Raw genomic sequence first — 12,528 nt, forward strand, 5'->3', positions numbered from 1 at the left:
ACTCGATACCCTGTCCTACGAAGACAAGCATGCCGTATGCTTTCTTTACCACCATTTCCACCTGTGCTGCCACATTTAAGGATCAATAGACCTGCACGCCCAGATCTCTCTGTGTCTCTATGCTCCTGATAGTACTGCCATTTATTTTATAGCTCCCACCTGAATTGGATCTACCAATATGCATCGCCTTGCATTTGTCCGGTTTAAATTCCATCTGCTATTTCTCGGCCCAATTTTGCAGCCTATCTGTATCCTGTTGTATTCTCTGACAATCTTCATCACGATCCGCAACTCCTGTAATCTTAGTATCATCCGCAAACTTGCAAATCAGACCCACTACGTTTTCTTCCAAGTCATTTATATATATTACAAAGAGCAGAGTACTAATCCCTGCGGAACACCACTAGTTACAGCTCTCCATTCGGAAAAACACCCTTTCACTGCTACCCTCTGTGTTCCATGGCCAAGCCACTTCTGGATCTATCTAGCTAGTTCACCCCTGACCCCATGCGATCTAATCTTTTGCACCAGCCTTCCATGAGGGACCTTATCAAATGCTTTACTAAAGTCCATGTAGACAACATCCACAGCCTTTCCCTCGTCAATCATTTTTGTCACCTCCTCAAAAAACTCAATCAAATTAGTGAGACATGACCTCCCTCATACCATGCTGTCTGTTGCTAATAAGACCATTCACTTCCAAATGTGCATAGATCCTATCTGTGAGAATCTTTTCCAACAGTTTCACTATCACTGACATCAAGTTCACTGGCCTATACTTACCCGGATTATTCCATGCAACTCTTCTTAAATAACGGTACAACATTGGCTATCCTCCAATCCTCTGGGATCTCACCTGTGGCCAATGAGGACACAAAGATTTCTGTCGAGGCCCAGAGATTTCATCTCTTGCCTCCCTCAGTAATCTGGGATAGATGCCATCTGGTCCAGGGATTTGTCCACCTTAATGCTCTTTAACACACCTAACACTTTTGTCCATCTTAATGCTCTTTAACACACCTAACACTTCCTCCCTCGTAATAACGACCTGTTCTAAAGTGTTTACACATTCCTCTGAGACACCACCAATCAGCATGTCCCTCTCCTTTGTGAATACCGATGCAAAATACTCATTAAGGATCTCACCTACTTCCTCTGGTTCTATACATAATTTCCTTCCTTTGTCCTTGAGTGGGCCAACTCTTTCTCTAGCTACCCTCTTGTTTCTAATGTACGTATACAATGCCTTGGGAGTCTCCTTAATCCTGTTTGCCAAGGACATTTCGTGACCCCCTTTTGCCCTCCTAACTCCCCGCTTGAGTTCTTTTCTACTTTCCTTGTATTCCTCAAGTGCTTTATCTGTTTTTAGTTGTCTGTACCTCACATATGCATCTTTTTTCTTTTTGGCAATATTTTCAATTTCCCTGGTCATCCTGAATCCTGCCTTTCCTGTCCTTCCTTTTTACCGGCACATGCCTGTCCTGCACTACCATCAACTGCTCCTTAAAAGACTCCCACATGCCAAATGTGAATTTACCCTCAAACAGCCTCTCCCAAACAATAGCCTCTAAATCCTGCCTAATCTGGTTGTAGTTAGCCTTCCCCCAATTTAGCACCTTAACCCTAGGACAACACTCATCCTTTTCTATGAGTATCCGAAAGCTTACGGAATTGTGGTCACTGTTCGCCACATGTTCTCCCACTACAATGTTGATGACCTGGCCGGGCTCATTCCCGAGTACTAGGTCCAACATAGCCCCCTCTCTAGTCAGACTATCCACATATTTTTCCAAAAAACCTTCCTGGTTACACTTAACAAATTCCTGACCATCCAGACCCCTAGCCCTAAGGGATTTCCAGTCAATATGAGGAAAATTAAAATCTCCCACTACAACAACCCTCTTATTTCTACATCTATACAGAATCTGCTTACATATCTGTTCCTCAACTTCCCGTGGGCTGTTGGGAGGCTTGTAGTACACCCCATCATAGTGACTGCCCCTTCCTGTTTCTGAGCTTGTTACTTAACTTTTCATGGTGTCCTCCCTCTGTACACCTGTAATATGTTCACTAACCAGTATTGCAGTATTACCTTCCTCCCTGTCTCATCTAAAACACCTATATCCTGGAATATTTAGCTGTCAGTCCTGTCCCTTTTTTAACCAAATCCCCGTTACAGCAACCACATCCAAGTTCCGCGCGTGAATCAAGGCTTTAAGTTCATCTGTCTTATCTGTTAGACTCCATGCATTGAAGTAGATACACTCCAGACCTCCAGTCCCACTGAGTTTGACTTCCCCCAGCCTACCCTTCCTCTTAGCCAGCCTGACTCTGGTACCATGCTCATCCTCAGTTTCTACACTTGCTGGCTTACTGTCCTGATTCCCACCCCTCTGCCAAATTAGTTTAAACCCACCCGAACCACATTAGCAAACCTCCAAGCCAGGATCCCCCAATATTTTAAAATCTTTGGCATTTTCTTTCCATCCAATTCTCACAGACTCCTCAAACACTCCCTATTAATGCTGAAACAAAAACAGAGTTTTGTCAAAGAATAATCCAGACTCAAAACGTTAGATCCCTTTTCTCTCCACAGATGCTGTCAGACCTGCTGAGATTGCCCAGTATTTTCTGTTTTTGTTTCAGATTCCAGCATCCGCAGTAATTTGCTTTTACCCTATTAATGCTGTGTGTTCTGTTAAAGTCCTGCCCCTCAGAAAAGATTAGAATTATAATGCATGAAATTTGATATTTTTCCCTTGCCCTCCAAACTTTCAGTTTGTTCTACCGTCATTTAAATTAGATTATACTAGCCCTTAGGGAAGATTCCAATTTAACAGGAAATAGAGGTTGTCATCTGTAGCTAGTCGATAGTCACGCAGCTTCATACAGTATAATGATTTAATTTAAAGTCTCCATTAATGAGAATTTATTTAACTTGATTATGCAGATGTGGTGCTAGATTTGAGGTACTTGAAATATTAGCTGTTGAGGGATTAGCAACTGAACAATATATCACTACTCTTATCAAAACAATGGTAGCTTTTTACATTTATGCTCTCCCGAGCAGTGCTAGATAATTCCACAATTCCAAATCGTTAATGTGCTGTGTGACATCAAACAGACCAAACAAAGAATTCAAATATAATTTCTGCCTTTGATGTGGAATTGTACATTTCCCCTGTATTTAGTATAGTGGGAAAAGTATTGCAGAGATGGCAGAAGCTTAGTACTGTATTTGCATATTTTTATTACTACACAAAAGCACAAGATTAGCAATTTTATCACTTTGGTACGAATATTGTCCTGATTAAAAGAATACACTATCCATTTAAAATATTGGCCTTTTAAATTATTATTTTAATTTAACTCTTATTATGGATTGCTTTTAGTTTAAAAAATATGCAGTATTACCATATTTAATTGCATCTATTTTCGACTAATACATTGTTAAGATTATGTTAGCTAGGGATTGTTTCTTTTCTGCTTGGAGCAGTTCAATTTTTAATGAACAGTGTTGTTTAGTGCCTGTTTCTTGGTGGCCAGGATGCTAATTAGGAGGGGAGATGTTTGGTGGTTACACCACAGGGGATCTGTGCTCACCACTCCCCACTTTTAGCAAACAATGGAAGCTTGTATAATTATTGTTGCCTGGGGTTGCAATCTGTTTTGATGTAATATTCAAGGATACAATCATTAACATATTAGGGCAGGCATACTGCTGTAAATTAATGCACACTTGGAGTGCTGGGAAGGCTCTGCTGATTTGAAGGTGGTAGGTATAGATCAATTTTCAAATAGTGAAATAGGAAGCTTGGAGCTGTTGATTGATGATATTTATACATTTTTTGCAGTTTATTGAACTATTTTGGCATGCTTTGCTAAAGTACTTCAAAAATATTTTTACTGCTCAAATAGTTATTTGAATTAAATGTTAAACTAAGGTTATAGGAATTACTTTGGAATAGTGTTTGATGTTCTTACAATTTAGATGTTCTGAGAATGGAATTGAAAAAGTATCTTACGTCTTGCTGCCACACCATATTATTGATAATTCCTCAGATTCTTTTGTCAATTGCTTAGAAACACAAAATATGTTTTATTTGTTTATGTAAATGAAATAATAATTCACTGTTCAGCTTGCTGAATGGGGGACATCATTGTGTTTGTGAAATGATTATTTTAAAGATGCTTCATTCATTGTAGGAAGCATGTTAGAATTTGTTTCCTGTAAAACTCTTTTCTTTGCATGCCAGGATCCTGCTGAGATCACAAATGCTGATAAATTTTTAAAAAGGCACAAAGCATATGAGGATTGTTGAAAAACTAGGGTTTGTGAGGCTGGTCATATGACAACATGATTTGAATGGAATCACTTCTACGTTAAATCTGTTTAGATCATAATCTGTTTTACCATAAAATGGGTATAGCAACAGTTATGAAAATATGTATTATATTTTATATTTATTTGATTTATAAATAGCTGTGAACATTTATTTACTGCCATATAGACTAAGTAACAAAATTGGTAGATAGTTTATTTGACAGGTAGACAGGCAAAGTTGTAATATTGCATAATGATTAATGCAGATTATAACAGGTTTAATCAACAGTCTCCTGGTATAATGCCAGCTCTATCTACCAACATGTGTAATAAAATCTGGTAAATAGATTGAATTTAGAAATGATGATTTGTTTTTGTCAAAGAAAGTGCCAATAATTCAGTAATAAATGCAAGGACCCATGCAATAAAGAACCCCCTGGTAACATGTGTGTGTTTAGATGTGGTCTAAAAGACCAGTATTCAGTGGAAGACAAATATAATGAAAGCCACCCATAAAACAGTTATGTGTACAAGGCACGATATTTTCCTGTCAATCAATAGTCAAGTAAAATGTTAATATTACTTTGGTTGATCACGAGGTCCATTTTTCAACTGTTTTATCCGTAACAGTTTTAAGACATTTGTGAACTTGACACTGAACATTCTACCGACGGAAGTTCTACATCAATTATACATTTATTTTTGCATGCTACGAAAATTGTTTTAAAAGGGGTAACTTTGTTTTGGTTTGTCTTGAAATACAGTGCCATTAATCGCTTACTTAACACATAGCCAGCCCATCAGGATCCCAACTGTCCATACTCCAGTAAACACCTTCACAATCATCTTCCACAGCCACTAGCAGGGTAACTAAAAGAGGTCAATTCTCCACACCGCACTTCTGGATGAGCTGTTAGTTTCTGATGTTGCTTTGACATTTTAACTGATGCATCTTGAAAAGTTAGGATCAGGATAATTACTGGATATGTTCATCTTGGAATACATTACACTTCCTTGGAAATCTGCAATTTTCGCTCTCCACTTACACCTAAAGATAATCGGACAATTTATACTATGGAAGTGCCTTTAGCATACCCATTCACTTTTGCAGAATTGGATATTTTATGCATGGAAGTGGGAGGGCATCAGAAAAGTCCACCAACAGGCAGGAAAAGTGGTGTTGAAGCCTTTGGCACCAACAGGGGCTTTCTCCACCATATTGTTCAGGATTTAGGAAAAATAACAGCAAGGGAGCAGATGCTGGCAGGGGTGGGCTCTAATTGAGCCCCAATGCCTTCAACTTAGTTGGGCGCCATTTTTGAAGGCAGGGGGCAGTGCCGTGATAGTGCTTGGGCATGACCTCTCCACTGAATGACGCACTTACCTGATCTCCTGGGAGGTCTGCTTACCAGGTTCAAGACCAGTCAGGTTTCTCGCTGGTCTGCCCTCACACTGACGTGAATGGACTTTCTTACGGGGGTGGGGACCTGATTCCAGCATAGAGGCCTCATAATTGTATGGAAATGATGTTCCCGATGTTCAATGTGCTATATCACTGGTGGGAGGAGGGGACAATTGCGTCATGTACTTAGGTAAGCATGAAACACAATTTGGACATCTTGTGAGTTTCTCTACTCCCATTGCCGAACCTGCCTGATTGTAAACGAGGTAAGAAAATCCCAGCCTTAATGTTGACTTTTTATTCTGATTTGGCTTAATTCCTCCTGAATCCGATTCAGCAAGTCCAAAGAACAGACTTTGTAAGTGAAGAGAACAATTTCACAAGACAGGATAACTCCCAAACACTGTTAATGTGATTCCAGATAGAAAATCTAAGAGCGTAGATCAATGGAGAGTGAATTATTTGCAAAATTGGAGTTGCTTCCATATTCTTATTTTCATGAAATACTTGTGTGAAAGGATGAATATCTGAATTGAAATTACTATTTTGCTTTCACAGGAACTTAAATTAGAATCAAGTCACACCCCTAGACATAAAGACTGATAATCAAATCACATTTTAAGAATGGCAATTGTTGCTCTATTAGCAAAATAACAGTGGAGATGTAGGTGGAAGATGTCCAATGTCTGCCTAAGAATAGATCAACAAAGCACAAATTATCTCATTTTCTCAGTTGTAGTATCGGAGGAGATTTTGACTCAGCAAATGAGTTCTCGCTGACCACTGTCAGGGATTGCCGAACGATTTTACCATCTCTAAGTGCACTAGCTTTCTCAGTAGTGTTAAGGTCACAACTACTATGAAGATCTTTATTCCTGGCTCCTTCCAGGTTCTAATTATTTGGGAGTCAAATTGTAGACAAAACATCATTCAGGAAGGCATCCAATTATTTAAATTTTTCCAACTGGGCAATTTAGCACGGCCAATCCACCTACCCTGCAAATCTTTTGGTTGTGGCGGTGAGACCCACGCAAACTTTGGAGAACGTGCAAACTCCACACCGACAGTGACCCGGCGTCGGGATTGAACCCGGGTCCTTGGCACCGTGAGGCAATATTGCTAACCACTGTGCCGCTGTGCCACTCGAAGGCATCCAATCTTGAATATTTTTCAAAACAGTTGTGATGTGTTATGCACTCTGGGATAACACAGGCTGCAACTGGATGCAGCTTTAACCAAAAGATACTCCAGACCTTGAAGTTAGTTCAAACTGATTTATTGAACCAGTAGCACAGTTAGCACAGTTCTCTATGAGTTCGACTCTCTGCTAACCTAACTGTGGTTACTCTGTCTGACTGAACCAGACTAGCTCTTAGCCACGTGCTGGAGGTGTGATACTGTACATAAACCCTGACTCACTCTGTAGATGTTCATCAATGGAAAGAGGCAGAGTGTGAGTGCCTCGTGCCTTTTATAGTGAGATACCACCCCTGAGTGTCCTGCCTGCCACTGGTCATGTCCTGTTCTCTGTGTCCATTAGCTGCCTGTCTGTATATCATTATCTGCATGTCTGCATATCATGACATCTCCCGTTTTAAAAAAATGTTTTGTTGGCACATGGGAACGTACTTACATGTGGTGGCATATATTAACATATTTACAAGCGGTGGCATATGTGAACGTATTTACATGTGAAGACAGCTGTCTAACGTGAGAAAACAGAACATAGCAAACAAAACAAATGTTCATAAGTCCAGTCTCTGGGGCCTGCGACTGATCCTTGTCGACTGCCGGAGAGGTGGTGGTAGGGACGACGGCGCCTTGACAGGTGGGATGGAAGCCTGACTGGTGGCCTCGTAGTTCGAGGTATCAGGAGGTGGCAAAACAATGGACGGAAACGGAGAAGAAAGCGGTTGCGGGCAGGCAACTTTGCGCAGTGCCCGTCTGTTTTGCCGCACAACAGAATCATCAGCTATACATACAACATATGAGCGGGGCGCAGCCTGTCGAACAACGACAGCCGGGGCAGACCACCCACCATCTAGTATCTTGATCCTGACAGTGTCTGCCGGGGATAACACTGGCAAATCGGTGGCATGAGCATCATAGCCCTGCTTTTACTGGTTTCGGAGCTGCTGCACCTTCTGCAGCACCGGGAGGTGATCCAGGTTGAGCAAGTGTATGGCTGGAAGTGTCGTCTGCAGGTCCCTGTTCATCAGAAGTTGAGCCGGCGACATGCCAGTGGACAGTGGGGTTGCCCTGTATGCAAGCAGCGCGTGGTAGATGTCAGAAGCACAATCCGCGGCCTTGCAGATGAGCTGTTTCACAATGTGCACCCCTTTTTCAACCTTCCCATTGGACTGCGGATAGTGTGGGCTGGAAGTGACATGTTTGAAATGTTATGACTTGGCAAACATAGACCACTCGTGGTTGTTGAAGCACGGACAAGTGAGTGGGATACCATACCTGGAGAACGTCTCCTTACAGGCCTTGATGACGGTCCGAGATGTGAGGTCTGAGAGCTTCACGACTTCAGGGTAATGGGAGAAATAGTCAATAATCAACACGTAGTCACGACCATTCACACGAAAGAGGTCGATGCCAACCTTGGACCAGGGGGAGGTCTCGATTTCATGCTGCTGGTGTGTCTCCTTGCTCTGTGCTGGCTGAAAGCGTTGACAGGTCGCACAGTTGAGGACCATGTTCGAGATGTTCTGACTCATACCGGGCCAGTAGTCAGCCTGCCTGGCTCTGCGCCTGCACTTCTCGACGCCCAGGTGTCCCTCATAGATTTGGCGGAGCACCAAGCTCTGGAGACTGAGTGGAATGACAATCCGGTCCAGCTTGAGGAGGATACCATCAAGCACCGTCAGGTCGTCCTTTACATTGTAAAATTGAGGGCACTGCCCTTTCTGCCAGCCATTGGCAAGGTGGTGCATGACACGCTGCAAGAGGGGGTCTCCTCGTGGATACGAACCACCTTCTCATCAGACGCCAGGAGGGTGCTAGCACACAGCTGCACCTGTGATTCAATCTGCCGGATGATTTCCAGCGGTTCACTAGGCAATGTGATGGAGCGGGACAATGCATCAGCGATGATGAGCTCCTTGCCGGGCATGTACACTAAGTCAAAGTCGTACCTTCTGAGCTTGAGGAGGATGTGCTGCAACCGAGGTGTCATGTCATTCAGGTCCTTGTGGATAATGTGGGCCAGAGGCCTATGATCCGTCTCATGAATGTCGGCAGGCCGCAGACATAGTCGTGAAACTTGAGAATGCCAGTGAGAAGACCCAGGCATTCCTTCTCTATTTGTGCATACCTTGTTTCGGTGGACGTCATGGCCCTCGATGCGTAGGCTACCGGTGCCCAGGATGAAGTGTCATCGCGTTGAAGCAGCACCGCACCGATACCATCCTGGCACGCTTCTGTCGAGATCTTTGTCTCACTGTCTGGGTCGAAAAATACCAAGACAGGTGCAGTGGTGAGCTTGGCTTTCAGCTCCAACCACTCTGCCTGATGTGCTGCCTTCCACTCAAAGGCAGTGGACTTTTTCACCAGGTTTCGTAGGGCCGTGGTATGTGAGGCCAGGTGTGGGATGAACTTGCCCAGAAAATTGACCATGCCCAGGAAGTGCTACACCGCCGTCTTGTCTTCAGGGACCTTCATGGCTTTGATGGCCTTGACCATGTCTGCGTCCGGGCGCACGCCCTGCTGAGAGATCTGGGGCGGGATTCTCCCCTACCTGGCGGGATGGAGTGGCGTGAACCACTCCGGCGTTGGGCCGCCCCAAAGGTGCGTATTTCTCCGCACCTTTAGGGGCCAAGCCCTCACCTTGAGGGGCTAACCCCGCGCCGTGGTTAGCGCGCCGCCAGCCGGCGGGAAAGGCCTTTGGCGCCACGCCAGCCGGGGCCAAAAAGACTTCACCGATCGGCGGAAGTCCGCGCATGCGTGGGAGCATCAGCGGCTGATGTCGTCCTCCCCCGCATGCGCGGGGGGGGTCACTTCCGCATCAGCCATGGTGAAGACTGTGGCCGAGGAGGAAGTAAAAGAGTGCCTCCATGGCACAGGCCCGCCCGCGGATTGCTGGGCCCCAATCGCGAGCCAGGCCACCATGGGGGCACACCCCGGGGCCAGATCGCCCCGCGTCCCCAGCAGGACCCTGGAGCCCGCCCGTGCCGCCAGTCCCGCCAGTAAGGTAGATGGTTTGATTCACGTCGGCGGGACTGGCATGACAGCAGCAGGACTTCGGCCCATCACGGGCCGGAGTATTGGCGGGGGGGGCCCCGCCAACCGGCGCGGCGCGATTCCCACCCCTGCTGAATTTTCGGTGCCGATGAATTCGGCGGCCTTCAGGGGCGGGATTCACGCCGCCCCACCCGGCGATTCTCCGACCTGGTGGGGGGGTCAGCAAATCCCGCCCCTGGTCACCTAGGAACTTGAGTGTCGACATGCCAAAGCAACATTTGGACCTATTCAGCTTCAGGCCATTGGCATGGACACGGCGGAATACCTGCTGGAGATGGGCAACATGCTCTTCAGGGGTCGTGGACCATATGATGATGTCGTCCACGTACACATGAACCCCTTCAATGCCCTCCATCATCTGCTCCATGATACAATGGAAGATCTCCGATGCCGAGACAATGGCAAACGGCATGCGATTATAGCAGTATCTGCCAAACGGTGTGTTGAAGGTGCAGAGCCTTCTGCTGGACTCATCCAGCTGGATTTGCCAAAATCCATGTGACGCATCTAACTTGGTGAAAAAACGTGCGTGTGGCATCTCACTGGTGAGTTCCTTCCGCTTCGGGATGGGGTAGTGTTCATGCATTATATTCTTATTGAGATCCTTGGGATCAATGCAGATGCGCAGGTCTCCCAAAGGCTTTCTAACACATACCATCGAGCTGACCCAGTCAGTCAGTTCGGTTACCTTGGAAATGATGCCCTGTTGCTGAAGATCCTTGAGCTGTGCCTTCAGGCGCTCCCTCAGCAGAGCCGGGACCCGGCATGGTGGGTGGACCATCAGGTCGTAGCAGAATCTTGTATCGATATGGCAGGGCGCCCATCCCGTCGGAACACATCCGGATACTGAGTGAGGATGTCGTCATTGCCGGCCTGAAGATCCACATTGGAGGATGTTGTTGTGTAAACACGCTGCACGAGGTTCAGCTGCTTGCAGGCATGCGTGCCAAGTAGGGATGCCCTGTCTGGCTTGACAATTTCAAAACGTAACTGTGCATGGGCGCTCCGGTTGGAGACGAGTAGATGGCAGGATCCCAGTGCCGTGATGGCATTTCCTTTGTAGTCCAGGAGCCTGCAGGCCGCTGGAAGGTCCTTGGGGGGCTTTTTGATACGTTTGAAATCTACCTGTGAGAGGAGGTTGACAGAAGCACCTGTGTCCAGCTTAAACTGGATGGAGCAGTGGTTGACCTGCATCACCGCACGCCATTCGTCCGCAGAATCCACAGCGAGGATGGATTGAATTTGTGATGAGTTGGATGTGACATATTCCCATTTGGTAATGATGCCCACACAGTAGGCGGAGTCCAGGCATTCTTCCTTTGGATCCGTTGTGCTGTCAGGATCAGAATCCTGTAATCGTTGTTGCACACTCTGAACGCGCCGTTGTTGGAATTGGGAGCGCTGGCCCCTGACTGGTGGTGCAGACCTGCACAAGGCTGCATAGTGTCCAGGCTTCCCGCAGTTTAAACATCGCCTGTCTCTTGCAGGGCATTGTTTCTTTAAGTGGGTGTTGCCGCAGTTCGAGCACATCATGACGTCGGCGTCCTGACGCTCCGCGCGTCGTCGCATATGCGCAGTGCGGGTGTCGGCCGCTTCGTTATCCCGTTCGCATCGCGCATGCGTGGGGCCCTGGGAAAACCGCGCGAAATGGCCGCTTTCATCAATGCTAAGGTGCTGCACACTCTCTGCCTCGTGGGAGGCAAGTTTCTCTTTTTCAGCCGATTTGTACTGGGCATAGCGATTTTTGGCGTGCTCATGCACTGTGCATGTTTCAATCGCGACTGGCAGGGTCATATGCTTGATTTTCAGCAGCTACTCTCTCAGAGGATCAGAGTGAACTCCAAAAACGATTTGGTCTCTGATCATGGAGTCAGCAATATCATCAAAGTTGCAGGACAGCGCTAGCAGGCGGAGGTTAGTTAAGAAGGAGTTAAAAGATTCATCTTTACCTTGTAGACGCTGTTTGAATATGTAGCGCTCGAAGATTTCATTGGTGTCCACTTCATAGTGACTGTCAAACTTGTCCAGGATGGTCTGAAACTTTGCCTTGTCCTGGCCTTCGGTGAAGTGAAAAGAGTTGATGAGTTTGATGGCTTGATCACTCGCTGTTGAAAGGAGAAGCGTGATCTTCCTTGCATCAGACGTACACATGCGGTCTGAAGCTTCGATGTACAGCAGAAACGTTTGCTTGAATATCCGCCAGTTGGCACTGAGATTGACGGAGGTCCTGAGCTGGTGAGGAGCCTGAATCTTCGCCATGGTGCCGGGATACATTCGCTGGTCGTTACGGAATGGACTGAGGTAAACCACCTTGATTTAGCAGTCTCCTGGTAGCATGATGTGTTATGTACTCTGGGATAACACAGGCTGCAACTGGATGCAGCTTTAACCAAAAGATACTCCAGACCTTGAAGTTAGTTCAATCTGATTTATTGAACCGTTAGCACAGTTAGTACAGTTCTCTATGAGTTTGACTCTCTGCTAACCTAAGTGTGGTTATTCTGTCTGACGGAACCAGACTAGCTCTTAGCCACGTGCTGGAGGTGTGATCCTGTAC

The 12,528-nt window shown here is 45.8% G+C and overlaps 1 protein-coding gene across 3 annotated transcripts in view; it reads left to right on the forward strand.

Annotated features, from left to right (window-relative positions):
* The window catches only part of LOC140391911 (microtubule-associated tumor suppressor candidate 2-like), a 766,862-nt gene that overhangs the window by 48,186 nt on the left and 706,148 nt on the right, over positions 1 to 12,528 (forward strand). The window lies entirely within an intron of this gene.

Source organism: Scyliorhinus torazame, chromosome 15 (assembly GCF_047496885.1).
Source record: "Scyliorhinus torazame isolate Kashiwa2021f chromosome 15, sScyTor2.1, whole genome shotgun sequence".
Classification (NCBI taxonomy): Eukaryota; Metazoa; Chordata; class Chondrichthyes; order Carcharhiniformes; family Scyliorhinidae; genus Scyliorhinus; species Scyliorhinus torazame.